Below are 26,438 nucleotides of genomic sequence, written 5' to 3' on the forward strand. Positions count from 1 at the left end.
CGAGTCATCGTTTTTTGGGGAAGGACGCAATCGAATGGGAACGCCTCACCTGGGACGTAAACAATGAAACTTTTTGGATACGATATAACAGTTCATTCGGTGGGAAACCCGTACGGGGCGGAACATTTCCGAGCTCAAAAGAACGGACGTTCGTCTTTTCGATAGATTGATAAATTCTGGGCCGATAGATGCACGAAGAAGCGAAAGCACAACAGAACAATAAGTTCAGCGTAATTATCGGTGCATCACCACTTCAATGGACTATTTCTGTTTTGATCTAAATGCTGGACGGGCATTGACATCGCATGCTAAACTGATTCTGTTGTGTCGTGTTTAAAAAAATAATAAAGCGTTATGCGAATGGAGTTAGTAATCAATACTCTTTTATGATGCGTTGATAAGCACGCAATCCGAAACCGAGGTCAGGATCAATTAACCACTTGTACGAGATCTGGTTGTAATGGTTAATTACAAGCACCATTTGAACTTGTTTCCGAAATTGCGAAGCAAATTTGTATAATCCAGTTTTGGACTTGCATGCCTACAGCCCATGCCGCCTGCCTCGCAACACTCCACCCAGCGGATATCTGTGGGAAGTCGGGCTCTTGCCCATGCTAGCTCGAATCATGTCGAGTGGCACCCGAAACAGCAAAGGAAAACAACAATAATGAGCTGTATTCAGGTAACGCACAATAAAACAAGCGCTCAAATTGAACAAAAAGATTTTACTTGAATCGTTGCTGAAGGTGCGAAGGCTTAAAGGGTGGTGATGATACAAAGCAATACACATTCTTATGTATGGCGTGGCGACGAAAGCAAAAAACGATGGCGCGAGACTATCGAGAGACGGTATCAATTGTGTATGGTGGAGCTGAAGCCTCGACGCAACCGCGGCGGGTTGTACCTGGTACGGTTTGGAGTCGGACGGAACAAAAAAATCTACAAACGAGCGTGCGGTTTAGGTCATCGAACGGTAGGTACGATGATCAGTGAACTTGAATTTTGTTCCATTTCACAGCTACGATAAGCCTTGGTATTTGAATTCAGAGGCGAAACGAATAGTTTTCAAATGGAGTCCATCCAGCGTATTTCTCCTGTATGGTTAAAGGCACAAATGTCATTTAACGTTGTTAGTTTGTCATTTTAACCCTCTAGTACCTAAGCTGGTAAAATCTCTATAAATCTTTATAAACATGTTGTATGTATTTATTAAAGATTTATAGTGATTTCACGATTCGAGATTCGTGGAATACGATGTATACTCCTGATGAGGATAACCTACTGTTGTCAGTCATCAGAGAGAAACTGATATACATTACAACTAAACATTCAGATTTCCAACCTATGGTGCTAAAACCGATGACGAAATTGCTGAAGCTGTTATAAATCCAGATATCTATACTTTTATATCGAAAAAAATCTTACATGTTCTTCAATTCAAAATAATTGGAGTTTGACTAAAGCATGGACAATGCAATGAACTTGTCGGATGAGACAGTATTGAATCTGACTTGACACCACACTTAAAAACAAAGCAAAGCATTGCACTATGGTTTAAAAACCGATTTTGACGCGCTTTATTTATAACTCCAGCAACAATTTGAAGTGGTTATTAAACGGTGAGGAAGATAGGAGAGTCGTCGAGGGGAACAGCATACAAATTGGGGATGACGGACAAGCTGTGGACCCACAAGCATTGGACGAGGTGAAGAATGCTTGCAAAGGGCTGAAGAACCACAAAGGTGCTGGGAAGGACGGCTTGCCGGCCGAACTTTTCGAAGTCGGGAGCGAGCGGTTGTGTAGTGCAATTCACCAGATTATCCTAAGGGTATGGTCTGAGAAACAATTACCTACGGACTGGTTGGAACTCATATACCCTATCTACAAGAAGGAACAAAGAGTCGACTGTAATAATTATCGAGGCACAACCCTTGTCACTTCCGCTTATGAAATTTTCTCCCGTATCCTGTTCCAGCGACTTAGGTCATCACAGCAAGCCCTCGTGAAGAATACCAATGCGGTTTTCTTAGTACTCAGCTGTCTCTACGGCAAATGCGTTAAAAGGTGATAGTTAAAATAATCGAAAACAAACATCATATAGTAGATAAAACATGTTATATATTTTTCAAACATGTTCGTTGGTTGTGTTACTTTATGATATACAGTCATGGAGAAAATAATTAATACACTTGTAGTGTTGGATAATTTTTCGTATTTGCGCACTAGTTTTAATTGTTGTATGATGTTATGTTACGTCACTATGATCCGTAACACTCTTTTTAAAAGAGGCACGGAGAAATGACTGGAGAAATTTCCTTGTCGGTGATTCCAAAATTTTTTTGCGTGAGTTAGTGTTTTTAAAGTGGCGACAAAAATAAATACACTATTGAAATATATATACAAAACAATCCAAATTAGCTTTATTTCTCTACATATCATTACCAAAGTGACCTTTAACGTTACAAAATTCACTTTCAAAATTTTGTGACTTGTCCTTTGTTTTGTAAAGCCATATTCAATCTTCCGGGTATGTTTACCACCAGGTTTTCACGAGTAGAAGCTGAACTAGCATTTCACGCTGCCTGTCCGACGTTCCATAAGTCTGTTTTATTCTTTGGATGATGCTTTGCAACCTAGACTTTCCCAATCTTCCATAGAATTTCTAAAGGATTTAAATTGAATGTCTACGCTGGTCAAACTAATAATTTTATATTTTCGTTTAAAAATCATCTTCGTGTTTTCAATGCTGTATGTTTAGGATCGTTACTCTCCAACAAAGAAGCATGTTTTCTTTGGCATACGGAAGCATTGCGCTGCGTAAAATATCTACACAGTCGTTAGTATTCATAGTCTATGTTATAAAATCAATGGGTTCCATACCAGCATCAGAAAACAGTATTACACCGTTTTGTGGTCACTTCCAAATTTCACTACTTTCGTGGTTAATTGTGCGTTGAAGACAGTATTCACCGGTCTTCTCACCAGCTGCTGACCGTTTGGAACAAAAAGGTTAAATTTCGACTCATCCGACCAAAACACGATATGCCATTTAGTTGCACCCTAGTCTAAAAACTTTTCAGAAACTTCAGTACTTGCCCAAATGTGTCGCTTTTGAAGTAGAATGAAGTTTCCTGTGTACCTAGGTGGTCGAGTTTGCTTCCATATGCCGAAGAAAACATGCCACTTTGCTGGATCTTTATGCAGTATAACGATCCTAAACATACAGTATTGAAAACACGAAGATAATTTTCAAACAAAAATATGAAATTATTAGTTTGACCAGCGCAGACTCCTAATTTGAATCCTTTAGAAATTCTATGGAAGATTGGGAAAGTCTAGGTTGCAAAGCATCATCCAAAGAATAAAACAAATTTATGGAGCGTCGGACAGTCGCTAGTTCAGCTTCTACTCGTAAAAACCTGGGGGTAAACATTCCACGAAGATTGAATATGGTTTTACAAAACAAAAAACAGGCCACAAAATTTTGAAAGTGAGTTTTGTAACGTAAAAAATCACTTTGCTAACAATATGTAGAGAAATAAAGCTAATTTGGATTGTTTTGTATATATATTTCAATAGTGTATTTATTTTTGTCGCCACTTTAAAAACACTAACTCACGCAAAAAAATTTTCGGAATCACCGACAAAGAAATTTCTCCAGTTATTTCTCCGTTCTTCTTTCAAAAAGAGTGTCTGCAGATCTTAATGACGTAACATAACATCATACAACAATTAAAATCACTGCGCAAATACGAAAAATCATCCAACACTGCAAGTGTATATATCTTTTTCTCCATGACTGTAATTGCTGTTGCGATAAATGAATCGTTAATCTTCACAATACGAATAAATGATAAAAGATGCGCTTACTAAAATTGTGAACCACGTTAACAACACCAAAAAAAAAAATTACTTTTCTGATCTATTTTTTATAAATATAATAAGTAACGAGTTCAAAATACCAAGTTACGTTATAACGAGGAATACCTATATGCGAAAAAATAATGTTTGAAAGTGCATTCAACGATAGAACGTAAACTTGTCTCTTAAGAAGCGAAATACTGGATAGCTAATAGACAGTTGAACGAAGTTTCAAAAAGACAGATGATTTTTACTGAGTATCAACAGAATTACTTTACACTTTACATTACACTTTCAATCTTTATTAATTTTGAACTATATCTATTCACTAGATGTCTGTCAACTAATAATCAGAACCGGATTTAGGTGCTGTGGGGTCTGGGGTAAATATTTTCGTGGGGCTCTTGTTTTGGACGACCCGAAGCATTTGCCTCCTTTGCTCTCCTTAAATCCGGGCCTGCTAATAATAATAAAATATTTTCTTATCTCTACAAACAAGTTGACTTGTTTTTTTCGTCCTGGCCTAAAAGTCACGCCTGCTGGAAGTTAAACTCTCAGTAGTCACGTATAAAAGCAGAAATTTACTCTTCAAGAGGTGCAAATGCAAATAACAGTATAAATATTATGAAATCAGAGAAAAATCACCTGTATGAAAAACAATACACTCATGAAAATAATTATAACGCCACCTTTTAACAAGAATACTTCGTTGCTGTATTTTTGCTGACAAATTTCCCCATAAGTCTGGACTACACGATGACCAATCAAGCAATGTGTTACTGGCTGTATGAGATGAAGCAATATATTGTTGAAAAATCACATTCTTGTTCATAGCGTCTTCCGTGAAAAAAAGGCTCAGCAATTAGAGGTGCTTCTCGAATTTCATTCTGGTTTATATGAAGCATATTGTATTTTTTTTAGTGCCACTAATGCCTGCCCAAACCATAATAGTCCCTCCTCCAAAGTAACGTAATTTTCACGTAGATTTCTTTTTAAATTGTCTTGCCGATAATCTCTTGAACCATCAGAATCGTCAAGATTTAACTTTCCATCACTGAAAACCGCTTCAGACCATTCTTCATCCCTGCATCCTTACTTCTATCAATTCTACGAGTATCATCGGGGAGAGGAAACCCTTTTTCCCTCCAAACATCGATTTCACTCCACTCGTTTTCGGTGACTCAATCAGACGGACCAACCGCCGGACCACAATACTGCACAGCATTATTAAACATGTCCCGACATGTTAGTAATTTTGTACTTGTCTGGCGCGTTGCGCCTACATTGAGCCACTACTAAAAGCCCTCAGTGTGCAGGTAACTGTCGAAAATGTTTCACTTTCCTTGCAATTCCCTAGTTTACGATTTTAATGTAGAATTACGTCTTGTGCTGATATAGAAGTACTCTTCAAGGTTACCAATCAATTATTAAAAAAGGAAGTAGATAGAGAATTATCAATGAAATTTACCGCTTTAGTCCATTAAATTGATTAACCCCAATAGAGTGTATTCCCAAACCTATTGCAAAAAATACATTGACATTACTGCCCCTGTATACATAGTTGACGTAACAACCAACACCATCATTGCGAGAAAAACGCGTTTTTGTTATTTTAACCCAAATAATTATATTGATATACAATTTCAACAAAATAGTCTGTCAATTTTATGAAGATTGATGTTTGAATATAGGCCCCATGGTTTATACGAGTCTGCCCATGGTAATTAATCCAGAAAAACCACTACGCCAGTTTATGCGAATAAACATGCATTTTTCTCGCAGATTGTTCGCATAGCTTGGCGTGAAAACTCGACTACTTCCTACTCTGCCTCGCAGTTGAATTAGTTTCATCAATCGTGTTTCGGTCAAACGTCAGTTATTGTCCATCGGCAGTTTCAATTAGACAAATACGCACAAACACACATACAAACCCACACACAAACACATGCATAAAAACTTACATTTATGCTAAGGTGGGTAATCGTTACAAGGAAAAATGCAAACTTGACAGCACAGAGCCAGAACAAACTGTTTTTTGTTCAATTTGGGCCCCCAGACAATGCTAAACCTGCCGATTTTTTTTTGTGTGGACCCCACTGCGACCAGTAGTTGTTTGATCTATTGTGGCATTGTCCGGACGTTTTTGCTGTTTGCACATTTCTGTTTTTTTTTCACCATTTTGCAGTGCTACTTATTGAGAAGTAACCTGCTCCGTGTTATAGTGCTTTTTTGTCTTCTCCTTCAGACTTAGTAACCTACTACCTTCCTTATCGACCTTATCATATCCTCCTGCAGGTTATCACTCTAAAAGCATATAACGTGCTATAGTCTATGATATTATCGAAGCTTTAGATCAGTGGTTATTAAGTCTGGAGGGAAGTTACAGTACTTTTTGTCTTCTCATTCAGATTTAGTAACCTACTTTCTTCCTTATCGATTCTATCATATCCTTCTGCAAGCTATCACTCTAACAGCGTAGACGTGCTATACACTAAGGTCGCTTTTTTCGCGGGTTTTTTACGCTGCTCTTTTACGCGGATTCCGGGATTTACGCGGTTTTTTTTACGCGGATTCCGGAATTTACGCGGTTCTTTTTTACGCGGATTCCGGAATTTACGCGGTATTTTTTTTGCCCGGATTTCGGTTCCCCTTCACTCGGAATGCAAAATTAACGATGGTTTTTTTTACGCGGATTCCGGAATTTACGCGGTTTTTTTTACGCGATTTCCGGAATTTACGCGGTTTTTTTTACGCGAATTCCGGAATTTACGAGGTTTTTTTTTATGCGGCACGTATCCCCCGCGTAAAAAGCGACTTAAGTGTAGTCTATGATATTATCGAAGCTTTAGACGAGAGGTTATTAAATCTAAAGAGAAGATTTTGTGTGGAAGAGCCCGAGAATAAACCCATACTTAAAGTCCTTTTAGCGAACGAATGGTTTGGTTCTACTAAGATTCGAAACTATCACCATTCGCTTGTCAAAGCTGACTCTGTAACCTTGCGGCTACGAAGCTCGACATTACATATGCATGTACATGAATTTGTATGAAAATTAGTATAGGAAAACTTTTTCGGATATTTTTTCTTAGAGAGCTATCGATCAATCCACTTTAGGTAGTGTCAGGATTGTTTGGGGCCCCGAATAGAACCATACCACGTTCTGGCAAATCGATTAAATTTACCCGCCGTAATATACACACACACGTTTTAATTATTTCATCTGATGCAAATATCCACTAGTAGGGGGAAAGGACACGGTGACTTTAGACCTTCCTGAGGCTGAGTGTTTGTAAAAATATTAATATGAGTAACGGGGGTATTTTGGCCCACCCGGTAACATTTTACGCATTTTATCTGATAAATTCAATGAATATTAGAAAACTATTCATACAACATTGAATAACACACCTAAGAATCATACTACACTATAATTTTCGGCGAAAAACTGGCTCTAGGTAGTTTTTTTTTTTTTTCTTCACATAACATTTATTTGACACGGCACAAATACAATTTAATGTTTAACGGCGCCAATTATATCTGATGACTTAAAAACTAAAGCAAATTTTTTATCCTCGCTGCCGACTACGAGCTGAAATTAAGTCTAACTTAAAACTAGCATGGGATTTCCAATCAGTGTTTTGTTGTTCAATGGTCGTCTGATAATCGTCGAATGGCATGTATGGATTCGTTCTGCTGAGCCACGATGTCGTGAGTTGGGACAGAGGCTCGTAGTCCTTGGGTCCTGGTTCTGTTGTGCGGGGTCTGGTTGCTGGTTTTGTGCTTAAGGTTCAAACGTGTTCTTGTCGTTTTGTTGGGTGTAGACGGAGGGGAACGGGACTAGACTGGGGCGTGGATGGATTTCAGGAAAACGTATATAAGGGACATGTAGGATAGGTCACGGCTCGCCAAGACATCACGAACAGGAACAGCCGGCTGTCTACCCTCGGCCTGCAGGGAAGCTATTAATTTAGACCTGGCGTCACGGTGTACAGGGCATGACCAAACCACATGCTCTATGTCGTGATAACCTTCACCACAGGCACAGATACCACTTTCCCCGAGCCCAACACGACGGAGGAGCGCGTCAAATCTATAGTGATTGGACATAAGCCGGGACATCACGCAAATGAAATCCCGACCTACATCCAACCCCTTGAACCACGGGTTCGTCGATACTTTGGGGATTATGGAATGTAACCACCTTCCCAATTCCCCTCTGGTCCAAGCATTTTGCCAACTGATGATCGTATTCTGACGTACAAGTGCGAAAAATTCATTAAAGGCAATTGGTCTTTCATAAATATCACCGTTTGTTGCGCCCACCTTAGCCAAAGAGTCCGCTTTCTCATTACCCGGTATCGAGCAGTGAGAAGGGACCCACGCTAAGGTAATCTGAGTAGATTTTTCGGATAAAGCACTCAGATGTTCCCGTATTTTCCCCAGGAAATACGGAGAGTGCTTAACATCTTTCATCGATCGGAGAGCCTCAATGGAACTGAGACTGTCCGTAAGGATGAAATAATGGTCCGTGGGCATTTTTTCGATAATCCCTAGGGTGTACTGAATTGCAGCTAATTCTGCGACGTAAACAGAAGCAGGATTATCGAGCTTATGGGAGACGGTTAAATTGTTATTGAAGATACCGAAGCCAGTGGACCCATCAAGAAGTGATCCGTCAGTGTAGTACATATTGTCGCAGTTGATGTTTCGATATTTATTGGAAAAAATTTTAGGGATCTGCTGCACGCGTAAATGATCCGGGATTCCACGAGTTTCTTCTATCATGGATGTATCGAAAAACACAGTAGAATCAGAAGTATTTGATAAGTCGACACGATTTGGAATATTCGAAGAAGGGTTAATATTTTGGGACATGTGATTGAAATACAATGTCATAAAACGGGTTTGAGAATTAAGTTCGATTAACCTTTCAAAATTTTCAATCACGGGACGGTTCAAGACCTCACATTTGATTAGAATACGAGAAGACAGGCTCCAGAAGCGGTTTTTCAATTGTAGTACTCCAGCTAAAACCTCCAAACTCATCGTATGGGTCGACTGCATGCAACCTAAGGCGATACGCAAACAACGATATTGTATTCGCTCCAGTTTGATCAAATGTGTGTTTGCTGCGGAGCGGAAGCAGAAACACCCGTATTCAATAACAGACAATATCGTTGTTTGGTAAAGCCTTATAAGGTCTCCTGGATGGGCTCCCCACCATTGTCCGGTTATTGTACGAAGAAAATTCACTCTTTGTTGACATTTTTTCATCAGATACCTCACGTGACAACCCCAGGTGCCTTTAGAGTCGAACCAGACACCAAGATATTTGTGTACCAAAACCTGAGAAATCGTTTTACCCATTAATTGTGTTTGAAGCTGAGCAGGTTCATGCTTCCTAGAAAAAACTACTATCTCAGTCTTCTCCGGAGAGAATTCGATACCTAGCTGTAAAGCCCAAGCAGACAAATTGTCCAAGGTATCTTGCAATGGTCCTTGCAAATCGGCAGCTTTGGCTCCTGTAACAGAGATTACACTGTCGTCTGCAAGTTGTCTTATCGTGCATGAATTTGCCAGACATTCGTCGATGTCATTTACATAAAAGTTGTAAAGAAGGGGGCTTAAACATGAGCCCTGGGGAAGACCCATGTAGCTAATGCGAAAAGTTGCCAAATCGCCATGCGTAAAATGCATGTGCTTTTCGGACAACAAATTGTGCAAAAAATTGTTCAAAATTGGAGAAAATCCTTGTCGGTGAAGTTTACCCGATAGAATGTCAATAGAAACGGAATCAAAAGCCCCCTTAATGTCCAAGAACGCAGACGCCATTTGTTCTTTACGAGCATACGCCAGCTGAATATCTGTTGAAAGCAACGCAAGACAATCATTCGTCCCTTTGGCACGGCGGAAGCCAAATTGAGTTTCTGATAGTAGACCATTTGATTCGACCCAGTGGTCTAAACGACGGAGTATCATTTTTTCCATCAATTTCCGGATACAGGATAGCATTGCAATCGGCCTATAAGAGTTGTGATTAGAAGCTGGTTTCCCTGGTTTTTGGATGGCGATCACCTTCACTTGCCTCCAATCCTGCGGTACAATGTTTTGCTCCAGGAACTTATTGAACAAGTTCAACAAGCGCCTCTTGGCATTGCCGGGTAGATTCTTCAACAAGTTGAATTTGATTCTATCTAATCCAGGCGCGTTATTGTTACAGGACAGGAGGGCAACTGAAAGTTCTGCCATCGTAAAAGGTGATTCTATCGCGTCGTGGCCCGGAGACGCATCGCGAACAATATTTTGCTCAGGAACAGAGTCCGGACATACTTTCCTGGCAAAATCAAATATCCACCTACTTGAAGACTCCTCGCTTTCGTTGACCGTTACGCGATTCCGCATTCTTCGGGCTGTGTTCCAAAGAGTGCTCATCGATGTCTCCCTCGACGTCTCGTTCACGAACCGACGCCAATATCCACGTTTCTTTGCTTTAGCCAAGCTTTTAAGCTTGGTATCAAGCTCCGAATACCGTAAATAGTCGCCAGGTATACCTCCCGTCTGGTAGGCCTTAAACGCGTCGGATCTTTGCGGGTAGACATCGGAGCACTCTTGGTCCCACCACGGAGTGGGAGGCCGTTCTTTGATCGTTACGCCGGGATATTTCTTCGTTTGGGCTTGCAACGCGGCGTCGAGAATCAAGCCCGCGAGGAGGTTGTATTCTTCAAGTGGTGAATGATGTTGAATCGACTCGACCGCTTTTGAAATCATTTCCTCGTATAACTTCCAATCGACATTTCGTGTGAGGTCATACGGAATGTCAATTGGTCGCATGCGAGTTGACCCGTTAGTAATTGAAATAAGAATAGGCAGATGGTCGCTACCGTGAGGATCGAGGATTACCTTCCATGTGCAATCCAACCGTAGCGACGTCGAACATAAGGATAGATCCAAAGCGCTTGGGCGCGCTGGAGGTTTCGGGATACGTGTCATTTCACCGTTGTTTAAAATAGTCATGTCGAAGTCATCGCAAAGGTTATAGATTAAAGAGGAGCGGTTATCATTGTATGGGGAACCCCAAGCCACGCCATGAGAGTTGAAGTCTCCCAAAATCAAACGTGGCGAGGGAAGAAGTTCTATTAAATCAAAGAGCAGCCGTTGCCCAACCTGTGCTCTGGGGGGAATATATATTGAGGCAATACAAAGCTCTTTACCTTGTATTGTCATTTGACATGCGACAACTTCGATGCCTGGAATCGAGGGGAGGTTAATACGATAGAAAGAATAGCACTTTTTAATCCCTAAAAGTACTCCTCCATATGGGGTGTCTCGATCAAGGCGAATAATATTAAAATCATGGAAGTTGAGATCAATATTTGAAGTAAGCCAAGTTTCACAAAGGGAAAATGCATCGCATTTGTTTTTATTTATCAAAACTTTAAACGAATCAATTTTTGGTAAAATACTTCTACAATTCCACTGTAAGACAGAGATAGAATCCTTCATATACGCAGTTGAATTAGGCATCGAAGGATACAATCGCTGCAAGGAGAGGCCATTGGGCAGTCAACTGCTTCAAAAATGATCTAACTGTTGGGAGGAATGCTGTAAGAAAAATTTTAATTGGATCGGGTACATTGAAAGTTTCAAAAATCCAGTCCACAATGTCAGAAAATTTCACTAATCCAGAGTTTGTTCCATCAACTGGGAGTGTAAAAGGAGCAACTGGGGTTTTAGATGTTCCTGGCAGTGCTGGGAACTCCTTCTGGGACTTTAAATTTGCCAGCCCAGGAGGAGTTTGCTTCGGTTTTTCCGCAGCACTGTTTGGTTTGTTTGTAACCTTCATTTCACTTTGAGAAATCTTAGGACCTTTTCTGGGAAGTTTAGGAGAGGAAACACTTTTCCTCTTTCTAGACTCCCCAGGATTGGCGTAAGATGCTCCCGCTGGTGAATCGTCAGAATCGGTTTCCTCAGAGGGCAACAGATCGAAGGGGTTCGAAGTAACGGGAGAAGTGGTAACGGTCTTCTTCAGCATGTCAGCGTAGGAACGCTTTGAACGCTCTTTGAGAGACCGTTTTATTTTATCCCTGCGCTGCGTGTACACCGCACATGTCGAGAGCTCATGCAGACTTTCTCCGCAGTGAATACACTTTTCAGCGTTAACACTGCAAGAATCTTCCGCATGAGACTCCCCACACTTGCCACAACGTGCCTTATTGCAGCAGTAGGCGGCTGTATGGCCTAACTGCTTGCAATTCAGGCAGTTCATGACGCGGGGCACGTAGAGCCTCACAGGGAGACGAACCCGGTGGATCGAGACGTGGCTTGGTAGTGCAGACCCGGCGAACGTAACTCGAAACGAGTCTGACGGAGTGTATACTGTTTTGCCACCGATGATCGATGCTGACCGCAATTGCTTGCAGTCGAGCACCTTTACTTCGGGACACGTTTTGTTCTTAAAGCACCCTTTGGCACTTTGCAGTATACACTCGACGGACAGACTCGAATCGGTTATGACACCGTCGATCTCCACGTCTCGTGCGGGTATGTAAACGCGATACTCGCTTGTGAAGAGCTCAGAGCAAGCTATATCGTTGGCCTCTTTCAGGTTACCGACCACGACACGGAGCTTGTTAGGCCGGACCTTGGAAATTTCGGTCACGCCCTTGTACTCCTTCGTCAGGTCTTTAGAAATCTGCAAGAGGTTCAACTTTTTCGATTTCGGTCCTGCCTTTGGCCGAAAATAAACAGTATAGCTGCCCTGGGCTCCGTCTGGGTAAAGCCTGGGGCGAGGGGGGACTGAAGAATGAACAGGGGAGGGGGTAACAGAAGGGTCAGGGTCAGAGGGGTTCGGGGATGGTGGCGCGGGAGGCGAGGGATCTACATCCATCGCGCTATGTTTAGCGCACTAGCGCTGACAAGAACACGTACCTTTTTATTTCTCCCTTCCAGTAAGGTTGGTTGTCCGATCGTTCGAAGTAGCAGCCGTTACAGCCAGCAGCACCAATACAGCAGCACCAAACAGCCACCAGCAGCGAGCCAGGTGTGAGATCACTCCACACAGCGATACGACTCGCTGACACTGATGGCTTCTTCTTTTTCCTCGTTTGTGTCTCGTCCACTGCTGTAGCACAATCCAGCCAGCAGCCAAATCGGCTTACGCACCAGCTGGCAGTCACGATGCGAAACAGTTGCACAAAGGAACGACCTTGAACCCGGATTTATTTCACTCGACCAGGCAAACAATGCCAACACTTGTTCACACGTCTTTTGTTTTATACTCTATCGGACCGATCACCAAACACGTCCAGTACTGATGCGTGTTCGGCACAGAATGAGGCTCTAGGTAGTGTTATTTTGGAATTAGTTCATACATATTCAAAGTCATGGCTGAGTCAACCCAAAGTCAAGAGGAAGTGGTAATATACAAGTCAACGTCCGGAAGCTATTGTAACAAATATGTATGCTTATGAAACAATTCGTTGTTGTAGTAACATCGATAAAATGTCAAAGAAATAGTTTGTATACTCTAACATGTTGGAAAAAGTAGAAAAAGTGGTTAAACGCATAGCCGAAATATGTTTCCCTCTTTCTGAAGCAAACATATTTTGGCCATGCCAAGTTTTGACATCTCTTTGATTACCGTTCGGCCGTTGCACGTGAACAAAGAAGCAGCTTGTGACAATTTACAGGTAATTACTTCTTAATTTATTACATTTAACGATATAAAATTAGATGAGAATGCCTGTCAAACCGCTATAAGCCAAATCATTTCATTTTTAGATGCCTAAAATTTACAAAAATTCACAGCAGAAGGATGTTCTCCTAAAACCCACTATTTTTGCTCTAAAAATACCGATGATGATCTTAAATATAATTAGTTCGAACTATTTCCGTACACGTCTCTAGGTATAAAGGTGGGCCAAAGTAAAAATTTGGTGGACCAAAATATGTTTCTAGTACTTCGTAGAAATTTTGATATGTCTAGGATATTTTTCAATATATTGCATTGTTGAACGGTGTTTATTGAAATGGACACTTAGCTTTTAACAATGGTATAATAGAGTAGGTATTTATGTTGAAAAATTGTGTTTTTTTTAATGAACTGCGCGAACACTTCCCAAAGCTGGCCAAAATACCCCCGTTACTCTACAATACAAGAATTCAATCCCCCTTTCCCCTTTTCCCCTTTCCATGGAATATTTTTCGAATTAAACGACTTAACTTAGACAAACAGACAGTAGTTAGACAGTCGAGTAAAACGACTTAACATAGACAATTGCACCTTGTATGGAGTGACGCCAGTTTTTGCAACCAATTGGCAGTTACGCCAAAACGTTTTTCCAATATTTCTCAAAAGTTTTAGAACAAAATAGTTTTCTTTACATTTGTAGTGTATGTGTCTTAGGGAAAGGAAGCTGAATCAACGAAAAAGTGCATTTTGGTCATTTTGGCTCTTACGTCAACTATGTAAACAGGGGCAGATTAGACAGGCTGTCGTACGTTAATCTTGTGGTTGTGTCTTATGAACAACCTATTCAACTATTTTCATGGGTGTTTTAAGAATAGTCGCAGACAGACGTCCAAGCTGAGTTCCAAACTTGTGTAAAGATTTTTGTACTAGCAATTCGAAACCAGATAGCGCTACCAGTGACGCCAGCCTCGTAAACCAGCGAAAAAAAATATTATTGTAGCAATAAGTTCACCAGGTGGCGCTAGTGTACAAGTGATTTATAATGCAATTTTCTTTGAAAATTTACACAGAATTTTCGATCAATTTAGTTCTTGCTTGGACGTCTGTCTGTGGAATAGTCTTGCGAATAAATTTTCGATCAAAACTGGGCTGCTCTGAGATTTTGAATGTTTTTTTTTGTTTCAAATAAAAATAATCATTATATTATTGCACTTTATTTCTGCGACAATCGCTGAGTTAAAGCTATGAAGGATATACTAAAGATTGTCTGTAGAAGAAAAAACATTAGGAAAAATGACCTGGAAAAACTTGTAAAAATCAAGGAATTTCATTTTTGAAGTTGGCTAGATTCCCCTAAAATACGAAACAAAAAAAGTAAACGAGAAAAATTTAAAACGAGTAAACGAGAATTTCGGAATCCATACGCGAAGAAATATTTATTTTAGTATGCACAAATTTAGGGGAAAATGAGTTTAAATTCACCGAAGTACATATTTTCATGGAAACCTGATTTTCTCTGTCTCCCACGGTTGGTTTCAGCTTGGCTCCTCCATTTTTGAAATTCGATGTAATGATATTAAGCATTGCTAAGAACAGAAAACATATAATCATAAGAAAAATTCTAGTATTTATTTTACTGAGTAATAGTGAATTAAAGCACATAAGTTTTATTGTTTGCAGCGGCATTATATATTTTATTATTATATTTTATATTTTGTGATTGGTGACACTCTGCTAGCTTCGATAGAGGTTTCTTTTTGTTTTAAACATATTGTATATTGTATATTATTTATTATTGCTCATGTCTCAAACATTTTTTCCCAATTCCAATTCCTTTGGTGCTGCATTGATTTCAGTAACAGTTTTCATCTGAATGCTGAATTCTCCTTTTTTCAGACAGTCAATCCCAATATTGCGGGACTTAACGACATTGATGATTTTGCATTTTGAATAGCTTTTGTTGCAATCATTATCACTCCATTCAGATAGAAACATTTCTTTTGTCCATCCCCTTCTAAGTTGTACGAATATGTGGTACCACTGGCAAACTGAACATACATTAATTGATTGCGATTATCGATAATTGGAATCATTTGACCATTTCTTACTGAGCTGAACTCAATTTCGTATCTATACTAAATTCCAGCATATGTGCTAAAGCAATAAAAGTGAATAGAGAAGGCAATTATTTTATTTAATACCGGATCTGCTTGTTTGTGCTCAGGTTCCAGAATCATACGTGTTGTACATAAGATTGCTGGGTAACTCAGTTCCACTCTGCTTCGTTCATGCTGCCAGAATTACACATACTTTCGCTACAGTCTCTGCCTAATGGCATGTGAATGATTTATTAAGACGACGATCCAGGAATGGCAAGATTCGGTTTATTACCCCGTCATGATAGGAAGTCGCGTTCCTTGGGCTCCACCAGGATACGCGGTTTGCCACTAACCAGCCGCCGCTAGTGCACCGGTGCCATAATCCGTCTATATATAATGCACACAAATAATGGGCGCTCGTCATCGGCGGTGGTGGAAGCATAACACATCCCTCCGTCAGCCGCCAGTTGAAATATTGATGGCTGCTGCCTATCGAATGCAGACTTTTCCCTCTGAAGATAAACGAAAATGAAATTCCTGCTCTATTATTGCACCAGGATCACTTTTGCGGCTGGATGTTATTCTATCCGGACACGAGGCACGGACGGAAGGACGTTGATTAACGGGGTGGTGGTGCAATAAATTATACATGACGTTCCGGATTGACACATGTGTCAATCGGTGTTGTTTCATTTTCTGAAGCTGTCCTTTGGTCTTTTGGCGTGTCGTCGGTTGGCTATTTTATGAAGCTAACTCGACAACATAGGGTTGCATTGCGTATTATGTATTTTGCACATAAAAAAACTCCTAGCACAGGAGGTTTATTCTTATATTATATAAAGTAATGGACAGATATATAGCATGGGTCACATATAGTACCTTTTCATCATTGCTAGAGATGTGTAGTAGAAATTATCAAGAATTGTTTGCTTCCGCAATCAAGGTTTAGCATTCTGGGATAGGAACTTACATATCAGAAAAATGAAATAATCTTACAACTAACTTAATTGCAATTGCCATAGCTAATAATATTTTAGGTTTATACAATTCGGGGGCACCAAACCAGCTTCGGAATCATTTTCAAAATTTTCATTCTTATTAAACCACAGCTTAACTCTATAGAAACTGCATAAAGTATTGCAACTGCCTAACAATGTAAATTTGGTGCGAAATTTGGTAATAACACTTCTAATTGTGGTTTCACTAGGTTGGTTCTGATGACCATAAAATGACTTTAACAGGCGGAACATGTTTAACAGAGCACAAATTTTGATAATAAATTTCTACGATTCGCAATCGTTGTTCGTTTGCAAGTCTTTTCATGATAAAACTTAGACCGAATGGACACCGTTACATATCAGTGCTGCCAAAAAAGGTCGTAAAAAAATTACCCTTTATGTGTTCTGATTTTGAATTTTGTTCGCCTGCCACGAAGAACAAATAGCAATAAAGGAGACTTTCATTAAGTTTAGTAAAAGGCTTGCTATTTTCATCAAAAAATGGAAGTCTACTTTCAAAGCCAAAAAAATTAAAAACTATTCTAAGGAGTCCATTACTAACATATGAACCCTCCCTTTTTAGTATGTACATAAACTTATTTTCATATTGAAGACAATCATTTGGACAGTCAGGCCAGCCCGAGACGTGCTATTGAACCTTTAATTAGTTAGGCGGAGAAATATATGTCAAGGGAAGCTGTGACAACACAAACCGGCAGGAAGTAACTTTACGATGCATTCAGCTCAATGGATAACGAAGGGGCGAGATTAGACACGTGAGACTGCTACCATTCCAATTCAATGGAGGAATAAATTTCACCTATGAATCGCTTGCTGCACGACACGCAACTATGCTTTGTCATGTTTCTGCTTCTCGAAGTTGAATAAGCATCATGTTGTTCGTGTGCTAACTTGGAACAATCCAGAATATTATCACGGATATGCGACATAAACAGCGCATTGTTTTGTTTAGCTGCTTAGAAAGAAAATCCATTTGTACATAATCAGCCTCTGTTAGAAGGAATGAAACAAATTAAAACTCCGAAACAACCGTTTGCATTGAAGAATCATCTGACTGATACGGAAGCTTCTAACCACCGTAAATTAACTTAACACAAACTGCGTGTTGAATATTGGAAGCGTAATGACGACACGACGCTAAGAAACTATTCCAGCGGCACAAGATATGACGGTTCACGTTACTCTCAGAACCGGCAAACCGACATCCGATTGAATCGCTGGATGTGATGCGCAGAGCCAATATAAGCTCAGTGCGGAACCGAGTGCATAATTGTCGTCACTGGCATTAGCCGTCGGCGGCATGCAGCGCACAGCATCGAACGCACGGTTTTGTTAACAATTCCATGATGTTAGTTTGGTTCAGTCTCGCCCACCCTTCCCACTCTCCTTTTCCCCATTGATCAGCACAATTCAAGACATTCCGAAGAGAACAACAACAGAGCGCAAATAAAGATGCTCATTTGCTTCGTGCCACAATTCTGGTACCTTCCTGTATTCAATTATCCCCATCGTCTGCCCATTCATGTTTCGCCTCGCGTCCTGGACTAGCTGGCGCCGATATGGAACTTGCCGCTGCCGGTCGAATGATGGGGTGAGGAAAGGCGCGAGGTCCATAATCTGTTTAAAACCCCAGAATCTCCCGCTGATAAGAGGCGGCCGGTAACGGCACCGGCCACAAGCAATGTTATGTTGCTGTTGCATTTGTGCGAATATTTTCTCGCTTTTTCCTTTGGCTGTGGCTTCGTTCTTTGCCCGGCTGAAGTGCCGCTAAGGAATTGGAGTGTGCAGCACAATCATGAATATAACGTACGGAGAAGATACGACGACGTGTGCTCATAGGTTGTTTCTCGTTGGATCTGCTAGAGAAGGCAGATCGACTGGATTTAAAATTAATTCTAAAATCACTTTATGTTTGGGAATATGTTCGCCTGTTCGGCTGCACTTGTTTGTTTGAATTTAAATTTAGGAATACTAACGAGAATGAACGGCTTCCAATTATTCGAGATGTTTTGAAAAATATCTCAGTGTCAATCTCATCTTTTAGAGGAAGTGTTTTTAATTTGTTCAGATACCAAACCTCTTGATTTTACAATTTTCTTTAAAAGAGTACATTAGTTCCAATGTATATAATGAATAACCGTTTTCCAGCTTACCCATTCTATAGTTATTGCAGGTGTTGAAACTATAAGTATCAATTATGTTTAATAATAATTTAATATTGTTCTTCTCAGAATCTTTCCTCACAGATTCCTATTGTTTTATGGAAAACCTTAATCGATTCCAAAAATTATAATAGCAAATTGGCCATAACCACTCGTCAGTTTGGTGATATGAATTCGATACCCGCAGTATCGGGAGTTGTGGACGTGAATTCGCTGTTTCCATAGTAAACAAAATTCCATGGTGTATGCAATGATTAAATAATGAAGATAATAATAAACAAATCACAGTGGAGAATGACTAAGTAGTATAAACATAATAGAAAAAGAAACATGGAGCATGTGGAGTTGGTTAGGTTATCGAACTTCGAACAATCAAAAATATGATCAAACTTCAAGCCATTTCAATATCCCAAAATTAGAGAGAAAAATTTAAGAAGTAACTTATTTTTTTGACCCAACTATCAAACAGTTTCAGTGTTTCACACTCCACACACTAACTGTTTAAGAAACCAGGGAATCCACCTTGATAATAATGAGAAACAAATAATATTTTTTTTCGGAGCGCTCGTATTTCAGCCTATATCTTTTACTCTTTTAAATCTCTGTGTAAAAGATTATGCTTCTTTGATTTTTAATTAATGGGTGACAACTAAAATTTTGGAATTTTTTTCGAGGCACCTTACTCAACAACAGGACAAAAAAGGACTTTGTTTTTCTTGTCAAAGTCATGGTTCAAGCCCAGTGGTTTAGCTATCAATCAAGATCAATATACCAGAACGAATGTTGGAAGAAAATTTTGATTTTAGATGAAAACACCATGCCGATAGATGGTATTAACCGACAAAGCATCATCACAATACGGAAAAAATCACAAACGTTCTTGAATAACCATTCACGAGCGGCGGGTTACACGTCTTACCAATTTTGGTACTGCACATGGCGAGTCGGCTGAATTTTGGATCAATCACGTTCTTTAATACAACATTTTTCCGCCTGGTCAGTGATTGCTGGTTAATTTGAGAAAAAAAAATTGTTAGAAGCTTTTGGCCTTTTCCTGATGCTAATTTTTCTATATTTCCCTGTTTTCCTGAGAATTTGTTAGGCTAAAACTGACAAAATTAAAGTATTTTTTTTCTCTTTCTGTGTATAATGGTCAGTTTGCTTCTCGAAGCATTTTCATGCATTTTGAGTTAAATTTGGTGCATCTATTTTTTTTAAATCTCTCTTAACTTGTATAAGAGCTTTTATCTTTTTCCACAGAAGCTTTCAACCATATTGAACTAGTTGTTGAATCCTTTTGTTTTTATCTTTTATTCGATTTCTTCAAGCGGTTCACAACTTTATTATAAATTCATTTTTGTTTTGGCCATTTCATGGTTTCATGAATGTTGTGCTATATTTTGACTTTTTTCTGTTTGACCTCTAATTTTGTTTTGCTATAAGTCAATTCAGAGTAGATTTTGGAGCCTATTGTGTTGTTTTTCTCGCATTTAGGAATGTTTTCAATAATTCAAACCATAACTTATAATATTTCTCTTGATTTACTCTAGACTATAAAGGTGTTCCACGTTTTTTGACTTCTGGTTTGAAGAGAAATTCCTGTTTTTTTTTAAATTACCAATATGAGATCAACATTTCAGTTCTTTAATAACAGAAATTTTCAGCAACATTGGAGTTTTTTTGTTATTCTCCTCCAACTTCGGAACCATCCACAATAAAATTTATTTCTTCTTTTCTCTTTTCTGATCTTTTTTTTGGTGCTTTTCTCAGTCCTTTTAGGCTGGACTTTTATGGAATTCTTTTCATTGATGGCTATTCTGATCTAGGTGATTTTGAGCTGAATCTGAGATTATGCATTTATTAATTGTTATTCTTTTGCTAACATTTTTTAGGTTTAATCACTTAATAGAACACAGAAATGAACGTTTTTCAATTTTTCTTTGTAAGAAAAATTTCCACGTTGAGGGGGGAGAGTTGTTTTATCAATCCACGAGTGGGACGAGAGGTCTAAAATGACGATTTTACTGTCCACGTGGAATGTGGACGGCCCTTAATATACTCTCAGGTGTAGAAATTGACAACCGCCGTTTTTTCATAATTAGAGGCTTTATAGACAAAAACAGTCACATCTTTGTTTTGTTAAAACCCAGTCCATCGTTAGTCACAATTTCTCCGCATTCTGGCGGCATATGAATTTTGTGTCGAAAAAACTGTTCGTTTTTTGACACTATCCATGAATCCACCCAATTGAATCGAACTGAGTGAAGTGTTGATCAACCAGGCCATGCGTCATTGATCGAAAAGAGAGAGTAATCCAGCGGAGAACACAGCGTGTAGATGGGACGTCCTATTTCAGCGTCCCCAGATACGTTTTGATGATGTTAGCATCTTTGTACACATTGGCTGTTTTTCCTTTAAAGCTTGACTTTAAAGCATCATTCGTCGTCGTTAGAGCACTCGTGTGATGGTTTCACCTCATATTCTACGTTGGAATTTGTTGATAGCTTCAGGACGCTCCTTGTCTCCTATATCAAAATCATCATTTTTGGTGGGGTGAAACCATTCACGACAAGATCTTTCATCTATGCCATCTTTACCATAAGTTTCGAGAATCTTACGAAGTGTGTCGGCTGTAGATTTTATGAAATAAATGCGAAAATCAAAACTTTCCGCGAATTCGCCATAAACTTTGACATTTTCACTCAATAAACAAAAAAAATGAATCGAAATTCAACAAGTGTGATGATTTGAAGTTGTTGGCCGACTCCAGAGCTTAGGGTAGGAAATTCCAAAACGGAATTTTTCAGCGCAAAAGGGTACCGCATTTACTGTTTGGTTTTATATCCGATCGAACACTTTTTTCACTGTGATTTAAGAGTTGCGTTCATCTACGATTCCCTTTTTGTGCTGAATACTGAAAAATATCAGGGAAATTAATGTTATGTTTCAAGGAATATCAGGGAAAATCAGGGAGTTTAATTGTGAAAACTTTTTCGTCATCCTGATTCAATTATTCAGCGATTTAAAAAAAATCAGTACGAAAGTTACTAGAATAGTTCAAAGCCTGAACAGTTATTCTGTATGTTATTAAAGAAATTGAAATGTGATGGAGTAAAGTTCAGTATATCTGAACATAATTATGTAGTATGATAAACTATAATGACGTAGATGAAATATGATGAGCAAGGCGAGGCACGGGTAATGTTTTATTATGACGTATAACAAAACGTCATAGAGTATAAATAAGAACATATTAGAGCATTTGTTTAATAATTTTTACGTGGTTTTACGCAAGTAGAAATGGCCGACAAAAAAACAAATGCTGCCGCATAGTAATTGCCCACCGGGTTCGTCCTTTCAACGATACGAGAAAACTCATTTAGGTCTCTGAAAAAATGTTGGGGACTAGGGGCACCAAAATTCATAGGAATGGTTAAAAAGCTATAATCATTTATTTTTTCCAGTTTGAGTTTTAGGGTCACACCTGTGTTGACCAGTGGAATCGAATTAATGATTAATAATTACCACCCTTTAGGTCTAAGTCTACACTAAGAACGAAAAGCTAAGATAGTTTTTTGCAATGTTACCGCGTATATTGCGCAGAAAAGAATACCTACGCATTTTAAATGAATGTTGATTTCCTGGATAGTGGAAAATTTTGAAATTTTTTTTGATCATGCATTTAAAATGGGTTTTTTTGATCTTGAGTAATGCCCGGGAAGCCAACCATAGGTATTGAAACTCTGTATGAAAATTACCAGAATTGTCATTTTCTATGGGTACAAAAATTCAACATATATAAGCTTTGTGAGAAATATAAACTTTTGCCAGGATGAAGTGTTCCACAAAGCTCATCTTATAACTTTTCGAAGAACATTCAAACACAACATTTATGTGAGTAGTAGGAAAATACTCCAAAATAAAGCTTATTTTACATTTACATTTACCCCCATTTCATAGTCCACACATTTACAAGTATTTACGAAGGCTGCTGAACTGACTTGCGATGCACAATTTGTGGAGAAAACAAACACAGGGCCAACCGTTTGCGGTGTCCAATCCACCGGCCAATTTTTGCTTCACTGATACATATCGACAGTAGTAGCACTAACAGTAAACGTATTTCGGGAGCTAATGCCGATGCCGATGTGTGTAACGAAAGCTAAAAATGATCAGCCCAATTTTTCTTTCCTGTACAAACACGTTCCGGGCAATTTTTACGTCTCGGTTGTTGCAGATAATCCAGGCAATTTCGTTTGGGAACATAATATTTCTTACAGCCAGCCTCGACGGGAGAGTGGACGGAGAAGAACGTGATGAGTCCCCCCGACAGAGTCTCGAGAACGGTGCTAACAGTACGTTCACAAGAACATTTCGAATAGACTTGCTCAGGAGCTCATTAAAACATAATTGTTGGAAACGATCGTGTTGTAAATTGTAATATTAAACGTAGTATTTCACATCAATAATTTCAAACCTTTTTGTCATCATAAAAAAACCGGAAGACCCTTGGATCGTCCCGACCCAAGGCATATTCAATGGGATAAACTTTGGCAAACTCCCCAGCCAATTAAAAAGTAATAAAACTGACTTTCCGGTTTGCCATCGTTAGGCAGTGTATAATCATTTTATTCGATTGTTCTTTCACGTGCAAAAAAGGGAAAATCCAATGCCGTAGTGAGTTCCGCTTTGAAACGATTTGTAGTTAATTGCTAGAGAACGAAGGGAAGACGTTCTTTGGGTTCATTTTGAAGTAGAATACTTCTCTCAGGAAGTTGGGCTACATAGGGATGTTAAATGAAAATGTAAAACCGAAAAAAGTAAAAAATATGTCCAATTTCAAATGCTAATAAATCGGTTAGTATTTGATGGATTTCCTTCGTTCTTGCAGCAATAGATTGGAGAATCTTCTAAGATTCTTCTCAAAAGAAGATAATTGTAATTTTATTATTCACACTATTGTACTATTGAAAATAGTCAAGCCTTGTCAAAACAAAAAATTCGACCTCTGATTGATCATTATATGATTGCTTTCCAAGCACGGTCTACAGAATCATATAACTTGCAATTTAAAACATGCTATTTGGCCTATTTAAGAGCCTTTTTCAGCCGAAGCCGCTCATAATAGTTCTAGACAGCGACAACAGCAGTCGTCCTCCCTCAGCAGCAGCACTAGCAGTGCAGTGGATACCAGGGATGGCGAAAAGCGGCCCCAGATGTGGCGTAGCAATGGATAGCGCACTAGTTGCAGCGGATTCCAGCAACGATAGTAGCTGGGCCAGCTGATGCAGGGACAGTGGATACCAATGGCAGCGTACAGCGGCCACAACTGTGGCATGGCTATGGATAGCGCACTTATTGCAGCGGATCTCAGCATCGAGAGCGGCTGATGCAGTGAGGCACTTTAGTGAAATGCAGTCTCTGTGCGATAGTGAGCACTAGTAAATGCATTCAATGAAAAGTTGACTCATTTTGACAACACGTGATCCGTCTAGTTTTGAGTGTTAAATCAGCTTTTCACTGTTTATTTTATCACAAGGAATATTTTATTCACACTGTCAGTGATAACGCAAAGATGTGATCGGCATTTTATCCGGTACTAAAATGAACAACAAATTTTCCTTTTCAGGATGAAATAAAAACTTGATTGAAGAGTTAATATTTTCTAATGAGTTTATTCACATTTTTAAATTTGTAAAAGTTAAAAATTTTACTTCATCTCCGTGTCTCAAAACGTACTGAATTATCTTTTCTTTAAGTCATGAGCACGACATCCGAAAAAATTTCATCTCAAAATTTAAAAATTGTCAAGCCCTAACCATGACAAGCAACTTACTATATTATTGAAAATGGTCAATCCTTGTTGAAGTGCAAAATTCGATTGATCTGATTAGTCAACGTTTATTTACTAGAAAAAATGACTGACACGCAAGCAGCCGGGTTATCTTTCTTGTAAAAGTATTCTACTTTAATCTTGCGGTCGTGGCTTTGCACACAACCCTCCTGTTATTTTTTGCTTCAGGAAACTCTTGCGGTACTTGTTTTCAGCCTACTGGCTATAAGAGTTCTTAAAGTAAATTCCGGAAGCATACCGTCATGTTTATGTCTTTTCTTTCTGCACCTGTATAGTAGTTATAAATTGTTTGTCGGGAGCAGAAACAAATTAATGCGCCGTAATTAGAAACTGTGCTTCCAGTCCTCCATACGTTAGGCAGCGAAATACGTGACATTTGCTGCCTCTTAAGAAAAGTGCAGGGCAATTCGATTTGTGAAAAACTGCGATCGGCGGAGCCACCTGTTTGGCACTGTTCCAGCACTTCAGACTGAACCGAACCGGATGGACCATCGGTTGCTATCAATGCCACCCGCATCGACCCACTTAGGGTTCATTATCGTGCGGTTTGGTACCTACATACTTGAGGATGACACTTTTCCTCCGCAAGATAGAACTGACTCGTACTCGACTTGCAGGTAACGGTGTAATTTCGTTTCAGGGCGGATTGTCTCACAAATTAGCATAATTGATAGGCGGTGGTGTGCTCCGTGGGAAGAATGTTAACGCGCTTAGTTCAGTTTGTCAGGGGGAAATCATATCAGCTGTTAAATACTGCAGGGGGCTTGAACTATGCGAAGGGAAATTTCTGTCCGAAGATTGGCGTTGATTATTGCAAGCTGTTCTATATCTACATTACTGTCCTATAAATACTCATTCGCAAGGATTATAATACTGGCAATGATTCAACTTCTTTGATGGGGTTTCAGACATTTGAATGCTAAATTTCACCTTGAAATGATATAAACAAAAAACTGTATCATCAAAACCTAATAAATTTAGATTCTAATTTGTTCCATTATAACAATGAAATGAAAATGTAAATGAAAACCATTCAGAATTCATACCTATATTTATGAATGAGCGATGAACAACGCACGAATACCAGTGAATAATAATTTTAAAGTCATTCGCGGCACGTAATCTACAGTTCATTTCAGTCCTGTATGCTTTATCATTAGCACGAGCTGCCGCCACCTCCAGAAGGGGAACTTATGCTGAAAGCATTAAAGTTCACCAGCGTTCGTGCGACATGTTGCACGTGAACACCGCCTGCCCAGCACGAGAGGTCATTCGGTCGGAAAGCTTGTTTATTTATGTTTCCGTCTGTTGTCGTCGGGTGACTGGCGGTGCACTCCCCGACTCGGTGGCACAGTTTGAACGGAAGCACGAACGTTTCAACCGAAGGCACGATGAGAATAAAGGCCAGACTTTCTCACGGAGCGAACATGGTTCTCAGAATCAGTCTCATGTTCGCACGAATCGCAGCTGAAAACGAGAGCCTATACGAAGGGTAGTCAGTGGAGAGAAGAGCGTAAAAAGAAAGTAGGTTCTCTGGTTCTCATGGCCCGAGTTACATGAAAGACTGAACGAGGTACCAAAAATGTTTCGTTGTTTACAATCAATCAAAGTACATTTTTTTGAATTAGCTTCAGATATAATTTGTACTTTGATTAATTTAATTATCCTAAAATTTCTTCTAACTATTTGCAGAAAAAATTGTTTAAAACGAAAATAAGTTTTATTATAATTTTACTACTGAAAATACAAATG

General features: G+C 39.3%; 1 protein-coding gene across 2 annotated transcripts in view; it reads right to left on the bottom strand.

Moving 5' to 3' along the window:
- The window catches only part of LOC129732148 (rab3 GTPase-activating protein catalytic subunit), a 335,897-nt gene that overhangs the window by 26,068 nt on the left and 283,391 nt on the right, over positions 1–26,438 (bottom strand). The window lies entirely within an intron of this gene.

The sequence above is a fragment of the Wyeomyia smithii genome, chromosome 3 (genome assembly GCF_029784165.1).
Source record: "Wyeomyia smithii strain HCP4-BCI-WySm-NY-G18 chromosome 3, ASM2978416v1, whole genome shotgun sequence".
Taxonomy (NCBI): Eukaryota; Metazoa; Arthropoda; class Insecta; order Diptera; family Culicidae; genus Wyeomyia; species Wyeomyia smithii.